The 27,738-nt window shown below is 46.6% G+C and overlaps 1 long non-coding RNA gene across 1 annotated transcript; it reads left to right on the plus strand.

The window, feature by feature from the left end:
• Positions 1 to 4,614: 4,614 nt before the first annotated feature.
• LOC130381574 (uncharacterized) lies at positions 4,615 to 14,620 on the plus strand. Its single transcript, XR_008895437.1, has 3 exons — positions 4,615 to 4,699; positions 5,031 to 5,190; positions 14,517 to 14,620. It is a non-coding gene; the product is annotated as an uncharacterized LOC130381574 (long non-coding RNA).
• Positions 14,621 to 27,738: the final 13,118 nt, after the last annotated feature.

Below are 27,738 nucleotides of genomic sequence, written 5' to 3' on the forward strand. Positions count from 1 at the left end.
GAACCACCTTGGGAAAATAAAAAAACTCATTAGAAAACCTGAGTTCCCTCTAGCTCAGCTCATTCGGCGCCTTTCAGAGGTTACAGCTAGCAAATTGGATGCTGATGCAGACATTATTCTGAAAAGGGAGCATTTTGTGGGCCCAATTGTTGTTGGCATGGGAGTTCATGCGCAATATGGGGAAATGCGATGTGAAAGGTGGACGGTAAAACTATCAACAGGGGACAACATGTTTCTGGTGGGGGATAAAGTCTGCCTTATCAAAAACATTATCCAAAATGATAATGGTGTGTACGCTATTTACACAGAATTTTCCCGGCAGTCTCCATTCTATACCTACCCCTTCAACTCTGACAGAATGAACATATTTGCTGTAAATGATGCATCTGATGAGCTGAAGTCGGTTGAGGTGTCAGCGCTGCGACAGAAATGTGTAGCCTTGCCGTACAGGGATGGTTTTGTGGCCATACCTCTCCTCCACTAAATGAAACAAAACAACAAAACAACAAAAAACAAAAACAATCAGTTCAATAAATGTATCAGTTTGAACAATCAGTTCAAGTTAAAAAAACTCTAGTTATATAGTTGACTACTGACTATGAATCAGTTCAATCAATCAGTTTAAACAATCAGTTCAAGTAAAAAACTCTAATTATATAGTTGACTACTGACTATGAATCAGTTCAATCAATCAATCAGTTTAAACAATCAGTTCAAATTAAAAACTCTAATTATATAGTTGACTAATGACTATGAATCAGTTCAATCAATCAATCAGTTTAAACAATCAGTTCAAGTTAAAAACTCAAATAATATGGTTGACTACTGACTTCTGACTATGACTTCCATTACTTAATTACTCTGGATGAAAATTTGCTGTGAATATTTCAGAAAAGGTTGTATTTTTCCATAATCAATGGCAGAGTGCTGTTTGGCACATTTTTCTTGGCCACAATCTACATACTCAGCTCTGCTGCGCATACCACAAATGCATGTTCCTTACAAATGTGGTATCATTTAAAAGGGGAGGCTTCAGGCTTTCCAACGATATAAGTTTTCTTGCTAAAAAGCATTTTTACAGCAATGAAAAAATCAACCAAACAAGTTTCCTTACTTTCTGTGCCTAGTTTTCATATCTTTAGTAATAATATTAACATTCTGTGTAGGTCTACAGCTAATTTCAACCTTATGATAATTTTAACATATTATATTTTAGACAACTACAAAGATGCCTGTAGGATTATGGAGCAATATCAGACCGGCTGCAACACCTCTGACCTACAGTCTGAGGCAGAGCAGGAGTGTGGGCCACCAGATAAGAGGCAAAGGAGGCCAGTGTAAGTGTGTTCTGTCTTGTTTATGTTTTTGTAGTGATAGAAGGTTATTTAAAAATAGACCAGAGATGCTTGTACTAAATGTATATTTGGCAATTGTGAGATTGCAATAACCCTAATGATAAGGTTACTTAACAGCCATCGTTTCGGAGACTCTGACCAGAGCGAAGAAGATTTGGAAGATGTAGTGTCTCAGTTGGAAGCAATACCAGTGCTTCCAAGCCCAAGCCAATTTCCCTGGCAGAGTAAGGAATAATCTCTTAACATCTAAATAACAAAATCATAACATTAATATTAGAGATATGGTTAAAGATCCCATGCCATGCTATTTTATGGATGCGTTAATATAGGTATTAGTGGGCCACAAACCCAGTTTTCAAAGACGTCCCCGAAATTCAGCCGTGGTGCAGAGTTACAGCCACTCCGAGCCAGTCGCACATTGAGCTTCCCCCAAATGCGCTGTTTCGGTGGGTGTGTCAAGGCAGGTCAAGGAGGGGGGTGGGGGTGTGGCCCTGAGCAGCTTGTAGCCACAGTACCATGCGCTCTGTTTACGGTGGCTGTATCGCAATGGATCGTAGAAACCCATATTATACATAGATATCTATATCATATAATATATATTATCACGGGCAAAAGCTGTGTAAGCCTCCAGACGATAGGCTATTATGAATCTCAAACGACCGCGTCTACTTCAGATTGACGTGGAAGTGGAAGAACCAGAGACGTCGGAGAACCCGACGAAGTCCTTTGTGATTCATTATGTCGTCTGGACGTGCACACAGCTTTTGGCCGTGATAATATGTATTATTTGATATAGATATATATGTATTATATGATATTATTTAGATATAGAGCTCCAGGACTGTAACGCAAGTGTTGTACACTTCCTTGTTATTTGGATAACCGTTCTGCTGTTGGTGTGATGGCGCATAACACGTCGGACTCTCGTCTCTGGTATTTCTACAACGAGACTCGTAGTGGGGGTTATCTCAGCCATGGTTGAGAATGAATTGGGGGAAAGGAACTTTGGCTTTGACTCCCTGAAGTACATGAACCACGACATGGAGGAGAAAGGGATTGTTGGCCGCGAATGTATCCCGCTTGAGCCCTGCTTCCCGCCGCCTCGGCAGCGGTCAGCGCTAATCACCGCCTCCTGAAGCCGAGGCGGTGGTCCATCGGCAGCGAGGCTCCGGCGGGAGACGACCGCGGTCAACAATCCCTTTCTCCTCCATGTCGTGGTTCATGCCTACTTCAGGGAGTCAAAGCCAAAGTTCCTTTCCCCCCAATTCATTCTCAACCATGGCTGAGATAACCCCCACTAGAGTCTCGTTGTGGAAATACCAGAGACGAGAGTCCGACGTGTTATGCGCCATAACACCAACAGCAGAACGGTTATCCAAATAACAAGGAAGTGTACAACACTTGCGTTACAGTCCTGGAGCTCTACATCTAAATAATATCATATAAATCATAGATATCTATATCAAATAATACATATTATCACGGCCAAAAGCTGTGTGCACCTCCAGACGATATAATGAATCACAAAGGACTTCGTCGGGTTCTCCGACGTCTCTGGTTCTTCCACTTCCACATCAATCTGTCGTAGACAGAACCGCGCGCTGCCTGCTGCCGGCGCGAGGCACCACCGCCCGGCTGCCCGCTGCCGGGCGGTGGTGCTTCGCGGCGGTGGTGCCTCGCGGCAACCGGCGGCAGGCAGCATGTCGCAGTTTATGTACTTCGATGTCGTTCTGCCATTGCATTCAAAATTCTGTAACTAGCCTGTTACTACGAACTTAGCAACTACCGTACAGTACACGTATTAGCATTTAGCACTAGCTCAATCACGAAACCTTCAGAATTTCTGTGGGTGGTTACGAACCAACCAAGTGGGCAGGGCCATGAATAATAATTTGACAACGCTACGTAGCAGTGTCACCTTATCCAGATTGGCTCATTTCTGCTGCCTTTTTCCTTTCATTGGCTATTGCATACAGCAGACAAACTGCATAGATTTCAAACTTACCACAGGTCACAAACTTATTCTGACCTATGTTATTTAACAAACAATAGGAAAAATGTGATTTTAATGGCATGGGCTCTTTAACATTCGTAGTGCTAAAGATATTCCCCTCACCGTGTATCCATTCCTCCAGCTCCACTATCTCGAAAAGTGCCAGGCAGTAGATTCGCTGCTCCTCAACCTGGAGAAAATTGTCCAGGTAAATACTGATAATAATTTTTAATACAGTTGCCCCATCTATCGTAACACAGCAATGGTCACTCATCTCAGATTTTCTGCATACTCTACTGAAATTGTAACTTTCAAAATCTCAGCCCAATATTTTGTCAGCTAAAAACATCTGCATTCATGCAATATTGCCTGAAAAGTCTTAGCATCCAGCATGTAATATTAAATTAATCATTTATCATTATCAAATTGTATTGAAACACATTGTCAATCCATTCATGGGGTTGAAATAGGTAGTGCATACCAAAATGAAACATACAAATTAATGTTCAGCATGACCAGAGATTTTTTGTTTGCCATTGTTTGGCCCTGTAGCTTGCAGCCTACCATGGTTAACAGATCACAAACATTTAATACCAATTTATCTCCCTTAGCATCTCACCATGGGGCAGGACTGCATCACCCTGCACCCGCATTGAGCATGCAGAGAGTTACTCAAGGTAAGGACTGATATATTGAAATCTGAAATATTAGTGAATAGAAAGGCCCCATGGGTATTATCAGTCATGGTTAACAGATGACTCTCGCACACCGTCCACCTCACTATGGGCCAGGAACGGCAGTCCCTCCTCAACTCCCTCCACCCCCCGCACCAGCCCTCAACATGCAGCCTTCTTCCAGCCTGGCCTACAGACCAACATGGCGAGGTGGAAGAATGGCCGATACCATTCCCTGCTCTGGTGAGCAATAACCGACAAATACTGGAGGGTCATTCTGTGCCACAGATTTTGGAAAAGATTCACCATCACATATTTTCCTCAATTTTTGTCAATAACTTTTGTCATTTACTAGTGTCAATAGCTAATTTCAGTAATATGAGTAATGAGGATAAACACTGAAACGTGATATATTTGATACACTACATTTTAGCTATATTTCATGTCTGTCAACAGCGGCAGAGTTCCAAATACTCAGCCTGCTGGAAACGATAAAGAACCAGAACGACCAGCTAACGGCTAAGGTGAACCTACTCACCAGTAGGATGAACAGCACCCCGGGGCCAGATGTGGAGATGCCGGACAGCATCCAGTTTCCCCTGGAACAATTGGAGGCAGTGGAGGCATTTGAACAGTTTTTAAAAGAACCGTCAAATGGCCCAGCTCGACAGAGAGTGGTGAGTTTTCTTACTTAATTAGGTTTAGGTTTATTGATTGCCCATGATTATTGCAAATATTCTATTTTAGCAGCCCTGAACAGGCCTTTCCTGAACCGCCTATTCCGAGTGGACAGTCAGTGAGTGACAATCTCCCTGATTTGGCATTGTGTGTAAAGGTGGCACAGGTCCATGAGGGTGTGAGCCAAGTACATGTTTAGATATTTCATTTTTTTCAGTTTTTCTACATTTCTGGACGCTTTCAACAGGAACAAAAACATTTTAAATGCAACCTAAGCTTAGGATTGTTTACCTACCTGTCTATTTAAAAAAAGATGTCTTTGCCTTTTAGATTTCTTCTTTGGCCAACATTGGAGGCCAGGATGTGAAGCGGGTGACCTGGAACATCCTGGGCAGGCTGTTCACTGATGAGGTCTCCCATCAGATCAATTGGAAGGGTGTCCACAACAAAAAGCCTTTTAGCAGGATGGCAACAAAGACCTTGCTTTTCAGTAAGTATATAATTCATAGTAATATTAAATACGTTCAAAGTCAATAGTTTGTTGGGGCAGCCTTAAAAATCTTGGCAGTGGCTATTCGTACGGCGACCGAGCTTGTCACGTGACCGCACTTGACCTATCAGCCTTCTCGGCGCTAACCCTAACCCGGCCGACCGTAATTTTAGTAATAACCCTAACCCTAACCTGCAGTGAAAATAGACTAATGCAGTATTTCTACGGCGCGCCGTACGAATAGCCTAATTGCTATTCTTACGGTCGCCGTACGAATAGCCACTACCAAAAACCTTAGCAACCGTCATACCAATATGACCGTGTAGCCTTTTTTTGACTAGGCCACTATACCATAGACCTTTTTTTTTTTTTCGTTTGATGTCTCTTTTTTTTTACTCGAAATCAAACATAGTATGACCATGACACCCTGTGCAGCTGATGGCTACTTTGCCTAAGCACATTTTCAGTCAGGTAGGCCTATGCCTGATGTTATGTTTAACACAATGCAATAGCTAGCGCGTCAGTGAAAACCTGACACGGTCACTTATTTAGTAGGGACAATATGCTAGTGAAAATGTTCCTGTTTACTATCAGAGAGTGCAATAATGAATGATAATAACAAAAATCCTACCTTTCTGACATGCACTCTGCTGTGAGATGTCCTCTTTTTGATTCCTTCAGTTTCCTTCGGCGTTGACCATGGGTGCGATTCTAGAAAGTGGATATGCCAATACTAGCCTGGGTATACCCATGCTGCCTTGCGCGCGATTTCATTTCCCGCTTTACTTTCTTTCACGCAATCCACCCAACCCGTGGATTATCCACGGTGTCCGTGGGTATGAATGCCAACCGCGCATCTCTACTAGTCTTTACTTTAGGCTACTAGTTTCTTTACTAGTGAAGGGAAAAACGGTCTGTCTAGTTACTGGATCAGATAAAATGAGACGGAGAGGTAATAAAGTCTGTCGGCACGAGGACCTTGGATTTATTAAGTAAAGTGGCAACGGTTATACAGAGTCATAAAGCGTGAGAAATCGAATATGTCTAAGTCCCTAATCAGCGCTGATGGTTCGTCCAGAGCTTCGCCTCCGTGGAAGGTCTGCTTCAGAAGAAGTGAAGAGTCTCTGTGTGACACACTCTTATGCTGTATCTTCCTCTTGGTGAGGTGTGTGCGTTTTAGGTGTGTGTGGTTCTGTGTGTTTTGGCTCCCAGGCCCTGAGAGAGCTTCGTAACAGGGGAGAGTTCCTTGTGTCTCCGGTGTCATAAATTAAAACGGGGAGTGCCCCCCTGAAATGTCTCGTGTGTGATAATTTAATGTGGCTCTCAGGCCCCTGGTGTGGGCAGAGGTATCTCTTGGTTCCTCCTAACGGGGAAGAGCTCTCAAAATGTCTCCTGTGTGATAAATTAATGTGGCTCTCCCGTTCTGGAGATGATACTGGTGCATTGTCTGAGTGTCCACAATCTGTCGGCCTGGGAGATGGGGCCTTCAGCTCCGGCCTTGACCTGACTATATATTATCATGTTTGTGTTATGTGTTAAAAGTTGACTATATTGTAACGTGACTGCCATGTGTTGTGCTCCTCAAGCTAGGGTGGGAGTTAGCTATATTTATATGTGCTCAGCAGGTTATTTTGCCCAACATATCCCCCTCAAGTCGTCGCAAGACGACTTTTACTCATTAGGGGTACGAGGGATAGGACTTCAGCGCGGGACTACCATCATAACACTTTTAGAAATAACAGAAAGAAGGCAAAATTATCATAAAAACAAACAACCATGAGCATGGGACTAAAATAAGTCGCTGGACCGGGTGTATGGGGAACCACGTGGGAGAAACGCCACCCATGCTTCAGACATGGGTATGCCATACACACCCCACCTAGGGGGTGGCATCCACCCCGGCCTTACATCGCGAACAGACAATACCAAGTAAAGTGGCAGCAGGTAACACACAAAAAAGAGAAAAAAAAAAAAAAAAAAAAAAATAGAAAATAAAAAAAAAAAAAAAAATACAAGCATACAACAATACTAAAACAAATATCAAACTATACCAAAAAACAACAACCAACAACAAAGCTGGCCACACAACAAAACCAACACCAAACCATAATAATAATAACGAAATGCAACCACAAAACTAACAGTAAACAATAACAATATAACAAAAATGCACCAATCACACAGACACTACACAATAACAATCACAGGAAAGAAATGCAACCATGAAACGTGTCCCTATATTATAGTAATAATAACAGAAAGATATGAGGTAGATAACGAATGGCAATCCCCCTCAACCCATCCCCAGATGACCACACACTAAGGATGTGAGGAGGAGTTAGCTGGTCGTGTAACAATAAGCAATCACACGCATGGGGTATTCAGGGTAGGCCCGGGGCACGGGAACAACTAAGAAACCACGGAATAGTCCTGAGCGTCATCACGGGCAGGTGGACGCAAGGCGCCACCTGAGCATTAGACCCTTTTATTCAACTGCGCTCAGGACCTCATCTGATAAACGGGCAATCAAGGCCCCTGGAATCTCGCCCGTGTGTATCCCCGAGCTCCATCTAGTGGGACAGCGATATAAACAACAACATTTGCGTTCCCGGCGTCGGTTGCGTAGACGCGGGCATAGATATGGGAGCGGCTAAAAACAGTGAAGCGTACAGAAGCGAATACAGCCAGGGGCGCCCTCAAGCCTTAAGGGAACGGGCCGCAGCCCCTGGTACCGGAACGCAGATCCCTGGTCCGGGCGACGTGGGTGCATCAGGTGGGAGGGGGGGTGGTGCCGTTGGCGGGGACGGGAATGGGGCAGACCACCTGGAGAGGTTACTAGCACGTCACAGGCGGGGGGGAGGGGCGTGGTGGTGGGGTTTCAGCATACGGTGGTGGAAACAGGACGCCGGGGCCGGATGATCTTCATGTATTGGTGCGCTGCATTGCGTGGGGGCTCTTGGACAATGGTGCAGGGGGTCTATTCTATGTTCTCCAGCCAGATCAGGTCGGGCCCCTCTGGTGGTCCCTCGTCCAAACTCTCGATCCCCAGGTAAGCTTGGATGGCACCTGCTGCACCTGTAGCGCCCATCGCTCATTGGGCTCTCCATCCATCCTGTGAAGGGGTCATTAATGCCGGAATTCTCTCTGCCAAATCTAATCTGAGGGACTGTAACCCTGCCAGCACCCTGGCCACCGACCCATCCGGTGCTGTGTTATTGGGGATAAAAGTACAACATGTCGTCTTTATCATCCAACACACCCCTCCTTGCTCTGCCAATAGCATATCTATATCTATATAGTCCCTTGACCTTATCCGTGGAAAAATTGACAAAACGTTGCTGATTATAGTATATACTATTTATCCAAACAACATTTTTTTTAATAGTGGACCACCAAAACAGGACTGATTCAAACCCTGCCGAAATCTAATTGCATCATCCTTGGGTAGTTGGTCGGCTCCGGGCGTGTCTGCATCTGGCTCCTCCTCTGGCCCTGGAACTTTGTGTTCCTCTTGCTGGAATTACAAACTTATGTACAACAGTTAGATGTTCAAACATATTTTCCTTAATCCTATTTCTAATTATTCTAATGGAAGTCCCTTTTGGGACCCTTGAATGTTAAGTGAAGGCATGGGTCGACCCTTAAGCATTTCATGCGGGGTTAGATGCGTCGTTCTGTTAGTTTTCATGTGATAACTCATTAGTGTCAGTGGTAGTGCATCAATTCAATTTAGTGCCTGCACAAATGTTGTTAATTTTTGTCTTGAGCGTCCCATTCACTCTTTCCACCATACCTTGTGGTTGAGGATTGGGGCGTAATCTAGTCTTTATTTGACATGCAAATGTTGAATCACTTGTTTGAGTGTTCTCTGAATAAACGTTTTGTCTGAGCTTATTTCTGACGGAAGTCCAAACCTTGCCTTGACTTCTCCAGTCAGAAACTTGATTACTGTAGTCGCACTTTGGTCTTTTGATGGGACTGCTTCTACCCATCTGTTGAACACTGTGTTTCACACTCATTTAGCTGGATGTCAATCATTGTTTGCAAGTATGGTGAAGAAAAACCTTGTTTTCTAATTATTATTATTATTATTATTATTATTTTTTTTTTTTAAATTCTCAATACCTCCCCCCTTGCGCAATGGTCAAAACCATGCACATTAAATGATAAGCAAATCTAAGAACGCCGTTGGTGCAACCAACGTCTAACCTTAACCATCAGCAAATTAAAGCCAATCTTTTGGGAAGGGAAATCGAAACCAGTATGTCCAAAACCAAAGCCCAATATGGGTGGGTTTACCATCAGCCGCCTGAAACCACGCTGTTCCAAAGTCATGCACTAAACCGAAAAACGTACATGCGTTAGTGGGCTTCTATACCACAAAGGTAAAATAAAATAAAATAAAATAAAACGCGACATGCCCCGTTCCAAGACCACCTCTGCTGCCAGAGCTGACATATCTGACCCCTGTTCCTCCTCCACCTTACATCCCACCCGGCACTTCCTATGATTGTTGCAGCTCGTGACTTCATGATCAAGTAAGCCAGTGCCCACAGCGACTCTGCCAAGTAATCGTGACTGTGCCTGCCTTAGGTCGTCCCGGGTGTCAAGGTGGGATCTTACCCGTCGTTGGCTAACCAGCCTTCCATACTGACTCGCTGCAGGATGCCATACCTGGAAGATACAATCAATCCCCACCCATATGGTGGTATAGATCGCAAAGTGGAGGGATGGAGACAGAGTCTTCAGCCCCAACTGCCCTATGCAGCCAAGTGTGTGTGCGTAATGAATACACCTCAGGGAAACTATAAAACAAAAAGTCATTTATCAGAGTTAAAATTATTAAAGTGTTTGCAGCAGCAGTAGTGGCATTTGAAAGTTAAACCCACTACTTCCGAATCCAAATTGACAACATAGCATGTAGGATCCCTTCCCAGCAGATGTAGCGCTAATCCACCTGTCATCCTTGACCAAAGAGATATACCCCATATTTTAATAGGTGTTGTCCTACTTGTACAGTTGATCAATATTACGTTTTATTTTTTTTTATTATTATTCTCATCTTTATCATATCCATATCTATTCAATTATTCTTTCCTGTGTGAAAATAATATTAATCACTTAGTTGATAGCAACACCTTCTTTAGTCCAATTGCATTAGATTAGCATCACTGTTGTCCTATTAAAGTATCAACGTTATTGTCCTTCTAACCTCCTCATGAACTTCGATGTTCATCATCATGAATGATAACTGTTGTCCTAGGAAGACAAAAAACAAAACTAAAACTAAAACAAATTAGCCATAATGTGAATATCCACTGTGTGTCTCCCTGTGACTCTCTCCCTCCTTCAGGAGAACACGCTCTCTCTCCCTCCTCAGTACGGGGTGCTGTTTGGTGCAAGACAACAGATAAGGGTGGAATGTGGCTTCTCTCTCTCTCTGCGTGTCTCCCTCCCACATTGGGTGCGGCCATAACGCCTTGAGAGCGCGCGTGCTCCGGGGGCTGGGTGTGGGAGAAACCAGTGGTAGTTCCTTTTCTCGGCCAGCAGAGGGGTTGTTCAGGTGAAACCTATGGACAGAGACTACAAGGAACTTCAAACATGGCAGACAGGGAACTACAAATTTATCAAAGCCTGAAAACTCAACAGAGCTCTACCTGCATTCCTTGGATATGTGGTATTTTATGGCGTATGGCCACCACACGCTTTCAGTTGAACACACTCTATTTCCTTTCTCTGTACTGTGTGTTAGTGTGTCTCTCTGTACTGCCTGAATGGTGTAGCTCGACAAATGGGGGGGGAAATGTGTTCTCTCTCTCTCACCCTTCCTCACTCCCCTTAGGGTCAAGCAGCAGCTAGGACCGTTAACAGATAAGCCTGGAATGCAACATCCTCAACTCCCCATCATGGAACAAGACCTAATAACTATCTCTCACACACAAAAAGATCCTTCTGTCCCTTCATTCACAATTCACTTTTCACTTTATTATATATAACTTAATACTGCTCCCCCTTTCCAAATTTCTATATACACAAAACTAGAAGCTGACCACCGAAATTGGTACAGGCCTCGTCAGGCCGAACCAAAACGCCCTCACAGGTTCTAACTTCCATACAATTCTAGGGAGGGGAACTACAACATGAGGTGGAGTAGAGGACTTCAAATATGGTGGACGGGGACCTCAAATGGGAGGACTACACATATGGGAAAGGGGATTACACTCTGGGCCTGAAAACCATACAGAGTCCCTTCTCGTGGTCCTGAAACAACCGTTCATTGTTAGAAAAACACGCACTCTATCGCTACCTCCAACTGTCTAGAGGGAAAATGGTCCCTCTCGATCGTCCTCCGACTTTAGCTCTCCTTGATATCTCTCCTTGCTATCTCTCTCGCTCCCTCTCACACACACACCTAAACAGACCTTTCTCATTCTGTCTCCTCCAAACGCACACACAGAAACATCACCTCTTGCGTACACGCGCACAGAGACGCACACAGCCTTTCTCACTCTGTCTCCTCTAAACGCACACACAGAAACATATCGACAGACCTCTCGTTCTGTCTCCCGCAGACGCACACACAGAAACATATCAACAGACTTCTCATTCCGTGTCCCGCACCCACAAACATCAGACACGGTAAAATAGCGTTGAGCATAACAAAGCAAGCAAGCGTTGCACACATAGCTGGGTTATCATTGATTGATTTATTTCTATATTAAGCCGGCCCACAAATACGCTCGTTCTCTTTCTTTCTCTCTCTCTGGGCCTCTTACACACACACACACACACACACAGCCACTCCGTCACTCTCTCTCTGGGCCTCTTACACACACACACACAGCCACTCCGTCACTCTCTCTCTGGGCCTCTTACACACACACACACACACTGTCTCTCTGTGTGTCACTCGTGCCCCAGGCATACTGTTTCCTCTGCAAAGGGAATCTTACCCTGATAAAGGACTCTAACCTTCTTACCACATAGAATTATTTAATACACATTCATTACTTGGCCATCGGTAGTCTTGTATCACTATGACCGATTCTTATAGGCCCTTCTCTTTCTTCTCATTCCCTCTGGGTTCCACCCGCGGCCCAGGCATCCCTCCAGGTTCCATTCTTGGCCCAGGCATTTATTACTAGGCCATCGGTAGTCTTGTATCACTATGACCGATTCTTATAGGCCCTAGTTTTTTCTTCTCATTCCCTCTGGGTTCCACCCGCGGCCCAGGCATCCCTCCGGGTTCCATTCTTGGCCCAGGCATCCATTATTCGGCCATCGGTAGTCTTGTATCACTATGACCGATTCTTATAGGCCCTATGGTCTCGAGGGTATTCTTTCACCATGCAACGAGCCGATATTCGATGTGTCACGCGTTCAGGGTCAATCGGGTTTATGGGGAAATGCTGGGATACAGTCCTATTCGTCCCCACGAGATATCCCGTAGCGAACCGCTCTCACAGTCTCACCTCCTAATGTGGTTCCTATATAACTATGCAGAGTTTGGATTTTATCAACAGGTTCTGCCTACCTTTTGTTGGGCGTACGCGAGGTGAGACTGCAGGAATCGGTCCGGTGCTCCGGGGTCCCGAGGTCGTGCCGCTCTCCGTCTCTCGTTTCCCAGTTGCGTGTTCAATTCAGAAAAAATCACGTCGGGGTCACCAAATTGAAGGGAAAAACGGTCTGTCTAGTTACTGGATCAGATAAAATGAGACGGAGAGGTAATAAAGTCTGTCGGCACGAGGACCTTGGATTTATTAAGTAAAGTGGCAACGGTTATACAGAGTCATAAAGCGTGAGAAATCGAATATGTCTAAGTCCCTAATCAGCGCTGATGGTTCGTCCAGAGCTTCGCCTCCGTGGAAGGTCTGCTTCAGAAGAAGTGAAGAGTCTCTGTGTGACACACTCTTATGCTGTATCTTCCTCTTGGTGAGGTGTGTGCGTTTTAGGTGTGTGTGGTTCTGTGTGTTTTGGCTCCCAGGCCCTGAGAGAGCTTCGTAACAGGGGAGAGTTCCTTGTGTCTCCGGTGTCATAAATTAAAACGGGGAGTGCCCCCCTGAAATGTCTCGTGTGTGATAATTTAATGTGGCTCTCAGGCCCCTGGTGTGGGCAGAGGTATCTCTTGGTTCCTCCTAACGGGGAAGAGCTCTCAAAATGTCTCCTGTGTGATAAATTAATGTGGCTCTCCCGTTCTGGAGATGATACTGGTGCATTGTCTGAGTGTCCACAATCTGTCGGCCTGGGAGATGGGGCCTTCAGCTCCGGCCTTGACCTGACTATATATTGTCATGTTTGTGTTATGTGTTAAAAGTTGACTATATTGTAACGTGACTGCCATGTGTTGTGCTCCTCAAGCTAGGGTGGGAGTTAGCTATATTTATATGTGCTCAGCAGGTTATTTTGCCCAACACTAGTTAGTAACACTTCCTGCCCGTGAGCTCCAGCTGTTCACGGGATTCCCTCAAAGTCAACAATGGATACGTCATGCGATTCCCCCAAATTTCTGGCATGACAAACTTTCGTCGTGGGGGTTTCGAACGTCGCAGACAGGGCCATTGGCCCCGCGGCCTCAAAGGTTCCAGCGCCTATGAGTGGTGGATTATCATGTCAAGAGAAACGCACCCCAGGTGTGGGCTACAGGCCCATCATGTTATCGAAGTAAACGCACGCAAACGTATTGGCTGCCTGGTGGTTGCGATAGATTTCAATAATAATTATCTGCCGTATCGATACACAAATACCAGCTGCGCTTTCTCGCTCTCTTCTCTCGGACAGCGAGTTAACAGACACACATCAGCGCCAACATAGCCCCGCCTCCCCTCACTCCGGTCTCTGGCAGTAATTACTAGTCTCAATGCTGTGTGTTAGCTAAAGGTTAGCCAACAGAGCTAGCATGTCAAGTGCAGTGCCTCCGCGACCAGTTTAGGTAGAGAAGGAAAACGGCAGGAGTGCTGTTTAGAAATACTTTGGATTTTAGGCAAATTACCAAAAGACGCATGGGGGCGGGGGCTAAGGATCATCCTCTACATTAGGGCTCGTCTTATACAGTTTTAAATTATCAAATAATACCGGCTGCGGTTGTTCAGCTGGTTCTATTTGCCGTTTATTGCTTCGTTTTCGAAATGTTTCAAGGTGCTTGCTCCAGTAGTCTTCTCCTTGCTGCTACAGTAGGCCCAAAACAAAATACTCGGTTTATCGAAGCACTTTGCATGTTTGCATGCCTAACAGTGGCCATTAATGCACCCTGTTGTTCACCAAATGTGTGCATTCTTCTTAAAGTTAGTAAAAAACCTATTACATAAAATCTGTCTGTTTGATTACAGGTGCTGTGAGGAAAAACGTGGTGACACGGTCAGCCACGGACGCGGAGGTCACCAAACACGCCATCAGGTGGTTCAACCTGGCGGCGGATCGGGCGGCGAGGAGATGTGTCCCTCCTCCATCCACTCCTCCACCCGAATAACAATTCAACAATCATTTGATTGAACTTCTTGTCGTTCACCAGTTATTCATTTTCTGATATTTTAGCTGCAGCGCAGCATTTCATGTTGTAGCCTTATAGATAAAATATTTTATGTCTGCACCGACCTATGCCTATAAAGCACTAAATTAGGTCCACAAAATGAATGTAAAGTAGCCTAGCCAACGTAGACTACTTAACAAAAACAGAATAGGCTATAACCTATAATTTTCCATAAATGTAAATGTCAATTTTCTATTTTTCTATTGAGTAGTGATTACTTTAGTGCAGTAAATTGATGTCTTGACTTTAACCTTTTCTGTTATTGTTTTGCCTATTGACAATATTGTTAGGTAAAACATACAAGGCAATGCATATTTAAACTTATGCCTAGGCCTATATTGCTGTAGCCTAGGCTAGGAATGATAGTTTTGAGTTTTATCCTATAGTTTAGTTTATCCTATTTTATCCTACAGCAAGAACAGAAGGGATTTTGAAAATAAGATAAACGGGTCCAAAACGGACTCGGGCCAGATGAGCCAGTATCTTTATGAGTCCGTTGCGGTTCCGCGGTGGATGTCTGTATACATTTGCGGGTCCCAAACGGACCCCCAACGGACCCCCAGCGGGTCCCAAACGGACCCGCCACGGAGGTAAGGTTTTAATCGCGGATCCGGAGCGGATGCGGCGCGGAGCCACTGCGGATCCGCGATCCGCCTTCGTAGCGGATCCGTCCCTGAGTGCAAGTGAACTCCGATACGGGTCCGTTTCGCGGGTCCGTTCCGGAAGCCGCAATACCTCCGCGGCGGATCCGCCGCGGAGTCCTTTTGCTGTGTGGGTAACGGCCAGACCCATGAATGTCCGGTGAATTCAACTTTTCCCGCTCAATTTACCGTCGTCTTGCACCCTTGGCAAGTGGAGCGAGGTATGTTGTTTTATTGTATGCCTTTAGTGTGATTATGTTTAATTTTGGTGTCTTTATGTAAGTTAAGCAGATAATGCACATGTTTAAGTTTTCTTTGTTGTCCTGAAATATGTTTTCTGTCATTCTTTTATTTGTGTAAAAGTGCAACCATTTTATGTTACTTTTTCTAGTTTCACGGTGCCATAGCAACAAAAGAACAAAAGAATAAAAGGTTGCACCCGTCAGAGACTCGTGTCAAGGGCTGCTACATGCATACTTTACCAAATAAAGTAACTGTTAAGAGCTATCCCGGATTTGAACCCTTTCCTTGAAGAACTCTCTGCAGTGCAATATTTTGTCCATGTGAATGAGGCTGCAGTTCCGGTTTATAAATGGCTCAATGGGATAATTAGTGTGTTCTTGACTTTTAATTTGGCTCGGACCCCACTTACACACACACACATAAGAAAAACTGTTGGCCTGAGAACATGGAAATAAACAGATGTCAACGCTGTGTAAATAAAACTAGGACTGCGAACTGTCCCGGAGGTAATCAAAGCCCACGACTGCCTATCTAAGCAAGTGTAGCACCAGCGAGTGTAGTCATTCATCATATAAGTCTGTACGTAGCTCATAGCCAATCAAAGCCTGTTGGTACCAGGGCAAAGACATCCTTCTTGGTAAGGCAAGGCAAGATTTAGATTTAGCAGAAAGCTAAAACAAACATAAAAGTCTTCAGTCTTGTTTTAAAGGTGCTCAGAGTCTCATCTCATCTCATTTTCGTCCGCTTATCCGGGGTCGGGTCGCGGGGGGAGCAGCTCAAGCAGGGGGCCCCAGACTTCCCTTTCCCAGGCCACATTGACCAACTCTGACGGGGGGATCCCGAGGCGTTCCCAGGCCAGTGTTGAGATATAATCTCTCCACCTAGTCCTGGGTCTTCCCCGAGGTCTCCTCCCCACTGGACGTGCCTGAAACACCTCCCAAGGAAGGCGCCCAGTGGGCATCCTTACCATGCCCGAACCACCTCAGCTGACTCCTTTCTAAGTAAAGGAGCAGCGGCTCTAATCCGAGTTCCTCACGGATGGCTGAGCTTCTCACCCTATCCCTAAGGGAGACGCCAGCCATCCTTCTGAGAAAACTCATCTCGGCCGCTTGTACCCGTGATCTCGTCCTTTTGGTCATCACCCAGCCCTCATGACCATAGGTGAGGATAGGAACGAAGATCGACCGGTAGATCGAGAGCTTTGCCTTGCGGCTCAGCTCTCTTTTCGTTACAACCGTGCGGTAAAGCGAACGCAATACCGCCCCCGCTGCTCCGATTCTCCGGCCAATCTCACGCTCCATAGTACCCTCACTCGCGAACAAGACCCCGAGGTACTTGAACTCCTTCACTTGGGCTAAGGACTCATTTCCTACCCGGAGTAAGCAATCCATCGGTTTCCTGCTAAGAGTCATGGCCTCAGATTTAGCGGTGCTGATCCTCATCCCAGCCGCTTCACACTCGGCCGCCAGCCGATCCAGTGAGTGCTGAAGGTCACAGGCCGATGATCCAATGAGGACCACATCATCTGCAAAAAGCAGTGACGAGATCCTCAGACCACCGAACTGCACCCCCTCCCCACCACGACTACGCCTCGATATCCTGTCCATGTATATCACAAACAGGATTGGTGACAAGGCGCAGCCCTGGCGGAGACCAGCACCCACTGAGAACGAAACTGACTGGCTGCCGAGGACGCGAACACAGCTCTCGCTTTGGGAGTACAGGGATTGGATGGCCCTGAGGATAGACCCCCTTACCCCATACTCCCGCAGCACCTCCCACAGTTTCTCCCGGGGGACCCGGTCATACGCCTTCTCCAGATCCACAAAACACATGTAGACCGGATGGGCATACTCCCAGGCCCCCTCCAGGATCCTTGCGAGAGTGAAGAGCTGGTCCGTAGTTCCACGTCCGGGGCGATAACCGCATTGTTCCTCTTCAATCTGAGGTTCGACGATCGGCCGAACCCTCCTTTCCAGCACCTTGGAGTAGACTTTACCAGGGAGGCTGAGAAGTGTGATACCCCGGTAATTGGCACACACTCTCTGGTCCCCCTTTTTGAACAGGGGAACCACCACCCCGGTTTGCCACTCCTTTGGCACTGTACCCGACTCCCACGCGATGTTGAATAGGCGTGTCAACCATGACAGCCCCTCAAAACCCAGAGCCTTTAGTATTTCTGGCTGGATCTCATCAATCCCTGGGGCTTTGCCACTGCGGAGATGTTTGACTACCTCAGTGACCTCCACCAGGGGAATTGACGACGAAACACCATCAACCTCGAGCTCTGCCTCCAACATAGAGGGCGTGTTATTCGGATTCAGGAGTTCCTCAAAGTGTTCCTTCCAACGTCCGACGACCTCCTCAGTTGAGGTCAACAGAGTCCAATCCTTACTGTACACAGCTTGGATGGTTCCCCGTTTCCCCCTCCTGAGGTGCCGGATAGTCTTCCAGAAACTCTTTGGTGCCGACCGAAAGTCCTTCTCCATGGCCTCTCCGAACTTCTCCCACACCCGCTGCTTAGCCTCCGACACGGCAGCAGCTGCAGCCCTTCGGGCCTGTCGGTACCCTGCAACCGTGTCAGGAGTCCTCCAGGATATCATATCCCGGAAGGCCTCCTTCTTCAATCGGACGGCTTCCCTGACCACCGGTGTCCACCACGTTGTCCGAGGGTTACCGCCCCTTGAGGAGCCTAAGACCCTGAGGCCACAGCTAGCCACCGCAGCTTCAGCAATGGAGGCTTTGAACACCGCCCACTCCGGCTCAATGCTCCCAACCTCCACAGGAATGCCAGAAAAACTCAGCCGGAGGTGTGAGTTGAAGATACCTAGGACGGGGGCCTCCTCCAGACGTTCCCAGTTCACCCGCACTACTCGTTTGGGCTTACCAGGTCTATCCGGAAATTTCCGCCATTCCCTGATCCAACTCACAACCAGATGGTGGTCGGTTGACAGTTCCGCCCCTCTCTTTACCCGAGTGTCCAAAACATGCGGCCTCAGATGAGATGACACGATCACAAAATCGATCATTGATCTTCGGCCTAGGGTATTCTGGTACCAGGTACACTTATGAGCACCCTTATGTTCGAACATGGTGTTTGTTATGGATAATCCATGACTAGCACAGAAGTCCAATAACAAACAACCGCTCGGGTTTAGATCAGGGAGGCCGTTCCTCCCCACCACGCCTCTCCAGGTGTCTCCATCGTTGCCCACGTGGGCGTTGAAGTCACCCAGCAGAACTACGGAGTCCCCTACTGGAGCCCCATACAGGACTCCATTCAGGGTCTCCAAGGAGGCTGAGTACTCTGAGCTGCTGTTTGGTGCATACGCACGAACAACAGTCAGAGTTTTCCCCCCTACAACCCTTAGGCGCAGGGAGGCGACCCTCTCGTCTACCGGGGTAAACTCCAACACCGCGGCGCTCAGCCGGGGATTTATGAGTATCCCCACACCCGCCCGGCGCCTCACGCCCTCGGCAACTCCGGAGAAGAATAGAGTCCAACCCTTATCCAGGAGTACGGTACCAGAGCTGAGACTGCGTGGAGGTAAGCCCCACCAGATCTAACTGATAGCGCTCCACCTCCCTCACAAGCTCCGGTTCCTTTCCCCACAGGGAGGTGACGTTCCACGTCCCCAGAGCCAGCTTCTGCCGCCCGGGTCTGGTCCGTCGAGACCCCTGACCTTCGCTGCCACCCATGTGGCTGCGCACCCGACCCCAACGGGTCTTCCCACAGGTGGTGGGCCCATGGGATGAAGAGAGGGGGGGTGCCACGTAGTTTGTTCGGGCTGTGCCCGACAGGGCTCCGTGGCAAACCCGGCCACCAGGCGCTCGCCATCGAGCCCTCCGTCTGGGCCTGGCTCCAGACGGGGGCCCCGGGCTTCCTCCGGGCCGGGTCACATCTCCTCTTCTTACGTTATTCATTGAGGATTTTTGAACCATTCTTAGTCTGGCCCCTCACCTGAGACCACTCTGCCATGAGAGACCCTACCAGGAGCACAAGGCTCCAGACAACACAGCCCTCAGGTTCACAGGGACACGCAAACCTCTCCACCACGATAAGGTGACGGTTCCAGGAGAGGCTCAGAGTTGGGGCAAGTCTTAAATCCTCTGGGAGTTTATTCCAGCTATGTGTTGCATAGTAACTTAATCCTGCTTTCCCATGTTTCGTGTTTACTCTGGGGATAATTAACAGATTGAAGGCTTATGTATTGGAAGCATATCAGTTAAATATTTTGGGCCTAAACCATGTGGGGATTTATAGGTTAGCAACATGATTTTTAAATCAATTATCTGACCTACAGGAAGCCAATGTAACGATTTCAGAATTGGTGTAATATGTTCACATTTTTTTGGTCTATGTTAGAACTCTAGCAGCAGCATTCTTCAGCAAGCTTCCTCAGATTTTGTTTTGTAAGGAAAGAGTTTAACGCCGAAAGTTACTATTTTTTCAAAATAAACTTGCGTTCTAAACTACTTAGAACACTATCTAAGGCTGCATTGAAAGGTAACGCGTCTGCTGCCACTTTGGGTACGTAAACAACAAGCTTCGGTGTGTTGCATAGACGTCGTCACCGTCTTGCCGTCCCTCCCCGTTCAGTGATTGGTTCCCTATCTCAGGCGAAAATCAGATCCATGGAATCCAGGCTGCCTAGCTTCTTGAAATGAAATCGCGCTCAAGGCAGCATGGGCGTATACCCAGGCTAGGTAAAAGCTGCAAGCTTGACAAACATGTACATGGTGACTGTGGGACTATATGGTGTTTGTAACGGCTCCAGGATGTAAGCTTGCTACATCTAGGGGGGAGTAGGGGAACCATAACAAATGTTGCCGTTGGACTGACTGGGAAAACAATAAAGCACGGCACAAAAGCAAAATAAATACTCAGGTGTATTTATTTAGCAAGTATTGCTCCAAGGGGAATAGGGAACTATAAGCGAAGCCAAATCAAAGAAAGCAACAATAAAGTGACAACTATCTAGTGCACACACACAACCTAGCTAATACATGCAGAGGCCGGCCCAGCTTCTAACCCATGGACATATTATAAAATGGACAACGGATTCCAAAATGGCGCCCATTCGTTCCTATGTAAACTGCTCAATGGCGTAGGGCAACATCAAGGAGAGATATGCTTCCGCATCATGGATCCATAGCCACGCCCTACTTCATGACGTACTGGATATGATATGATATGAATGATATGAACTTTATTCGTCAGCAGTGCTGAAATTTGTCTTGCGACCCACCCAGAAGCCGTTCCATGTAAAAACATAAAACATAAATTACACACATTGACATGACAAATTGAAACACAACAAATTTACATACATGCAGAAATATTCTTGTTTTTTAGCATTGTTAGCATTGTAGCATCATAAGCGAGAGGTCTGAGCGATCGCAGTCGCATTGTTTACCGACCATGGAAGTACAGGTTACTAATCCCCCGATGATTCTCTATATGTTTAACAATTATTATTTTTGATTAGTTTGCCCCTTTTTGACTTTATAAGAAAAGCACCTTCTATGTATACCATTTTGAATGTTAAAACAGAAATCATAATTACCACTCGTTTAATATATTTCTGTTTCTGAAACAAGAATCAAATGCCCAATACACGGACCCATCAGCTGGTATACCCGGGAACTCACAAGGTGTTAGGAGGCAAAGGAGTCTGAAATGACCCCACATGGTATCATGGACCTATTATGTGTGGGTGCAATAAATAAGACAGATATGATGGTGCCAGCCCCACGTCAGGTTTAAAAAACAAGTAATACTGGAACTGAATCTCAAACTTGATCCTGAAATGTATTTAACATGAAATATTGTACACGGAGAGGGCTGTGGCCGCAATCGATGGAGGAGGCAGTCAGGTGTGCAGGAAGACAACAACAGGAGTATGATGGACAGGGATCTGACATAGACAGGGAATTTTTTTACGTAAACATTCAGAGGAAATCTGATGAGGAAACAAAAAAGATTTTCTAACTTAAGATAAAATATACTCGAAGTTTTCAGTTTCTGCAAACAGAAGAGAAGGGGTTTAGTTAAGGCTTTGTATCATTAATAAGATAGACTGTGACAAACAATAACAAACAAAAATATATAAAAGGCCTGTCTTTTGTTTAAAGCTCACTCATCACGTCAAGATGCTGGCCAAGAGTGGGAACATAGAACCAAGACTCACATCACAAATTCAGACAGTCACAACATGAAAAAAACATAAATACATGAAACATACATATAAATACGAGACCATACGATATTTTTGGGTTTCTCTTGTTTTATCTTAAAAACAAAATACACATAACATTAAGAAAAGAAGGGAAGAAAATAAAAGTAATAATAGATAAAGCTATCTCAGTTAGTGATGGGCATATGATATGATATGAAAACTTTATTTCAGACTCAAGTCAATAAATATACAAGTACAATACAAATACAATACAAAAATATAAATAGTCAGTTAATATACAAACATTTCAGCCAGAGCACCCTCAGGCTGGAGGTATAGCGAGCACAGCTCAGAGTGGGATTTACAAGTACCACAATGATACCATTCCGAGATTCCTCCAAACGTTTCATAAATTTAAACATGAGATTTCTTAAAAGTGCATGGAATGTGCTCACTCTTGCAGTGACAAACATCTGGCTGGCACTGCCCCCTCTGGGTATTTTTAAAAGGATGCGCATAGCATCATTGTACGCAACTCTCAGCCTCTGCATGCTAGATTTCTTGTAGTTTGACCATAATTGAGCGCAGTAAAGCGGTGTACAATATGCTTTGAACAGGGCTACCTTCACCTCTGTTGAACAAAAGCTGAACTTGCGTGCAATTGTGTTTGCCTGGGCATATAGTTTACAGCATTGTCTACACATCGTCATCATCATTCAACTGATCATTTATAAAATGTCCAAGGTATTTTATCCTTCTACATACATCTAGAATATTGCCAGACAGTTGGAACGCAGGGAAATTGAGCCTTTTATCCTGCTTGGTTCTACATATTAAAACAGCACTCTTGCTAGCATTATATTTCATGTCATGTTTTAATCCATACTCAGTGCAGATATTAAGGAGTTGCTGTAGTCCAGCACTACTTGGGCTCATAATGACCAGATCATCTGCATACATAAGATGGTTCACCAACATCTCACCAGTCATACACCCTGTGTTACAGGCTCTCAATTGCATGGACAAATCATTGACATACAAGTTGAATAAAATTGGAGACAAGATTCCTCCCTGCCTAACGCCATTGCCAACTCCAAAGGGTGCTGATATACTACCTCCCCATTTAATCTGCATCTTCTGGTGAGCATACCAGTAGATCAGAACCCTTACAATATACCCAGGCACACCCCTTTGTGTTAGCTTCATGAACAGTTTCCTGTGGTTAACTCTATCAAATGCTTTGGAGGCATCGATAAAGCACATAAGGACAGATTAATTTTTGGCCCTGTACAGGTTCACTATTTCCTCGAGTGCATATATACACATGTCTGTCCCATGCTTTGGTTTAAAACCAAACTGATTGTCACAAGAAGAAAGATACCCAGTTATTCTATCAAGTAGGATTCTTTCCACAACTTTTGATATAATGCTTGCTAGCGCTATTGGCCTATAATTATCCATGCAACTTACTCTCCCAGCTTTGTCCTTAAGCACTGGGACCAGCAAGATGGATAACATTGAATCCGGTACTATGCCATGGATCATAAAACCAGTGAGGCTGAGAGCTAGGAGAGGAGCTAGCCTCAAACTGGCATTTTTGAGATGTTCAGCTGAAATAAAGTCCAAACCACATGCTTTATTGTTTGGCAGTGTATGCATGGCATCAAAAACCGCATGAGTACTTATTGTTTCAACACTCATATCAGTGTCAACCACGTATGGTTGACACTGCCAAACCTCTTTATGCAGTTAAACAAGGAGCTGTAGTGCTGTCTCCATAATGCTGCAATGTTCTCTGTACCAGAAATGCCTTCAACATTGCATGGGAGGGATGGTTTACATTTGTTAAGAGCTCTCACCTCTTTCCAAAAATCAGTGGTGTTATTACTCATAAAATTGTTGGCCATAGAATCAGCCCTCATAACTTGCTCATTTTTGGATATGAAACGCACAGCATACTTGAATCTGGCATTTGCAAGCTTTTTATGCACAAGCTCAGGGCCTTGCCTAGGTTTTCCAGCCATGTCCCAGAGTTTATATGCTTCACGAGCCTCAGTATGATACATCGCTACATGCTCATTCCAGCCGGGTCTAATGTTAATTTTCTTGTTCTGCGTGTCAGTTTTATAAAAAGGTTTACCACCATCATACAGGGCCGACACCACATTGTCATACATGGAACAGAGGTCTCTCTTATGCTCAACCCTCTTACAATTGGCATCCTTACACAACATAGCTTCTTTAGGCAGATGTATATGACTTAACAGTTTATCTGTGTTGTTATAATAAGCCAACAAGTTATCTTTAGTGAGAGATGACCAGTCCAATTTTGCAGTGAACTCATTATTCAAAGCACTTTCATTACTGACTGGAATATCACCAACATTTACAGTAAATGCAAGGGGTATATGGTCTGTCACTGCCACCCCATACTTTATGCTCATATTCCCTAAAGCCATATGCCCATCGGCTGTACTAATACAATGGTCAAGCCAAGATGTAGTGTGCCAGGCCTCACTTATGTATGTGTAACTGTCAATGGGCAGCAGCAGTTTGCTTGACAAAACAAAGTTGTTTTCCTCACAGAAGTGGGCCAGGTGGTTAGCAAATACAGAATTATTGTCTGCAATATCAGCAATATAACCCTTATTATGAGTTTCTGAATACAAGTTCAGTAAAGATACGCAAAGGTTGTAGGGGCCTTCGAACAGGATTTTGTATATTTTTTTAAATGTACAAAAATTAGAGTTCACTGATCGGATGTGCTGTTCAAACGAAATGCACTATTAAACTATGCCTTGTGCTCCGTTACGCAAGCTCGAAGTCTACAATTGAACAATGTTTATTTGAGTGCTTTGTGCCAACTTGTGCTCCGTCATGCAAGCTCCAAGTGTCACACTGCTTAAGAAACAGATTCCTTCCAACTAACTATTTACGAAAAATGCGATCAATAACTTATGTAAAAATAAATGGTTACATTTCAACCAGCAATGAAGTTGGAGTGGCCTACAAACATAAATAATTGTAATGCACCAACATTGTTAACTGTCATGAATAGCTAAACAAGCAAATGAAAAATTAAATACCAACGCTACTGAAATGTTAATTCGACTATTAACAACAATATAAAATGACATTGTAATGCACCTGTTCTTTGTCTTTTGATCTTTTGAATAAATTGATCAATATATGGCGAATCACAATGATCGTAAGCAGGACCGTGAGAGTTATTTAGCAGCAGCTGAACCGTCTAAAAATCTGACACGTTAACGGAGCACTGAACTAGGCCCTCTCGGATGCCAGGTCGAAACAACATTTGTTTCACTACGACTCCTTTCAGCTGCAGACCCCTCCTTCTCCAGCAAAAAATAATTAGAGAGAACGGCTAATAAAACGCTTGAGGTGGCGTTTTGAAAAGAAAAAGCTTAAATTTTTTTAGGACATGGCATAAAGATAATTATGAGCCTGTGGAGTTATGTAAATGATGAGACAAGAGACGGAGATGGGTCGAGTCAGCTTTACTCTCCACTTCAAACAAACGAGTGTTACTCGCACATGAGTTCAAATCGAAACTGCAGAGAATCGGAACTGTCGTGAAACACTACGGTAGTAAACCGGAACTGCCGTAAACCGGAACTGTTTACCTTAAAGGTACAGTCCCTTGGTGAATGTCTCACACATCAATTGTGGGTCACGACACAGGCCCCCCCAGAATTCACCCAAACCAACAGGTCCAGACCGAACAGGTAACACACAGAGAACATCGGACGCCCACTAGCGTTAAACAGAATACACTAGTACAAAACAGTCCCTAGAAAAATCAACGCCTAGGGGGGCGGACCAGACGGCCAGAACGGCTGCGCTTAACAGGAGAAGGGCAAGAGGCAGGAGCAGGTGTCGAGGCCGCCGCAGGATCAGGGGTCGAGGCTGCCGCAGGCGGGCGCCCCTGCCGCGGGGGCTGAGCCAGCTGGAGCGGTTCGCCAACATCCACATGAGCAGGCTTGAGCCTGTCTATAGCCACCCGCTCAGGCCTGCCCCCCATATCCACAACAAAGTTCTTAGGCCCACCCTCCAAGACGCGGAAGGGCCCATCGTAGGGGTGCCGCAGCGGGGTACGGTGGCCATCGTGGCGGATGAAGACGTACTTGGCCGACGGTAAATCCCTGGGAACGTAGGACCGGGGGAGGCCATGGCGAGACGTCGGAACGGAAATGAAAGCGTCCGCAATGTCCCAGGACGCAGCACGATGGGAGGCAGCCGACCACGGGGCCGTGGCGTCCGGAAGAAACTCCCCAGGGACGCGCAGGGGCTGGCCGTAAACCAGCTCTGCCGACGAGGCCTGAAGATCGTCCTTGGGGGCGGAGCGAAGGCCCAGCATAACCCACAGGAGGCGGTCAGCCCAATCGCCGTCCGTAAGGCTGGCCCTGAGCGCGGCCTTCATGTCCCGATGAAACCGCTCGCAAAGCCCGTTGCTCTGTGGGTTATAGGCTGTGGTGCGGTGGACCTTCACCCCCAGGACCCCGGTGACCGCAGTCCAAAGCTCCGACGTGAACTGCGGCCCCCGGTCTGAGGAAATGTCTGACGGTTTGCCGAAACGAGCCACCCAAGCAATAACGAATGCCCGGGCCACCTCAGCTGCTGTAGTGGAGGACAGGGGAACCACTGTCCACCTGGTGGTCCGGTCCACCATGGTGAGGAGGTAGGTGTAACCACGGGAGGGTGAAAGCGGGCCCACCAGGTCCACATTCACGTGGTCGAAACGCCTCTCCGGCACTTTGAAGAGTGCCAAGGGGGCTTTGGTATGCCGAGTCACCTTCGCACGCTAGCACGCCACACAGACAGCAGCCCAGGCCCTGACGTCCTTCCGCAGGCCCGGCCAGACGAACTTGGCCCCCACGAGCTTGGCAGAGGCCTTCACCCCTGGGTGGGAAAGGCTGTGGATCGTGTCGAAAACCTTACTCCTCCAGCCAGCAGGCACCATGGGGCGCGGTTGGCCAGTAGAGACGTCGCAGAGGAGCGCAGTGTTGGCCGTGCCAAACACCACATCCTCCATGAGGAGTGCCGTGGGGGCTGTCCTGTAGGCCTGCACCTCAGAGTCAATAGCCTGATCCCCAGCCATAGCTGCGTAGTCGAGGCCTAAGTGGACGGAACCAATAACCACCCGAGAGAGGCAGTCGGCTACAAAATTGTCTTTGCCGGCCACATGCTGAACGTCAGTGGTGTACTCCGAGATGGCGGAGAGCTGACGCTGCTGTCGACCAGACCATGGCTCCGAAGACTTGGCCATGGCGAACGTCAGCGGCTTGTGGTCAACAAAAGCCGTGAACCGACGGCCCTCCAACAGGAAGCGAAAATGACGGGTGGTGAGGAAAAGAGCCAGGAGCTCCCTGTCGAAAGCGCTGTATTTCCTCTCGTTGTCGCGGAGCTTCCTGCTGAAAAAGGCCAGCGGTTGCCAGGCTCCGCCCACCCACTGCTCACACACAGCCCCCACGGCGTAATCAGAGGCGTCCGTAGTAAGAGCAACAGGGGCGGTCGGAGACGGGTGCGCCAGGAGAGCAGCGTTGGCCAACGCGGTTTTGGCAGCATCGAAGGCAGCCGTCATTTCCGTGGACCAATCCAACACGTCTGCAGGCTTCCTGCCCCGCAAGGCGCTGTACAAGGGTCGCATGAGCTGGGCCGCATGGGGGAGGAAACAGTTATAGAAGTTCACCATGCCCAGGAACTCCTGCAGGGACTTCACAGTATGCAGACGTGGGAAACTGGCGATGGCGTCCACCTTGGCCGGGAGGGGAACCGCCCCCTGCGGAGTGACGTGGTGGCCGAGGAAGGTGATGGATGACCGGCCAAACTCCCACCTGGCCGGGTTGACAATGAGACCATGCTCACTGAGCCGACCGAACAGCTGCCGTAGATGCTTCAGACGCACTGGCAACGAGGATGTCATCCAGATAGACGAACA

Source organism: Gadus chalcogrammus, chromosome 4 (genome assembly GCF_026213295.1).
Source record: "Gadus chalcogrammus isolate NIFS_2021 chromosome 4, NIFS_Gcha_1.0, whole genome shotgun sequence".
Lineage (NCBI taxonomy): Eukaryota > Metazoa > Chordata > Actinopteri > Gadiformes > Gadidae > Gadus > Gadus chalcogrammus.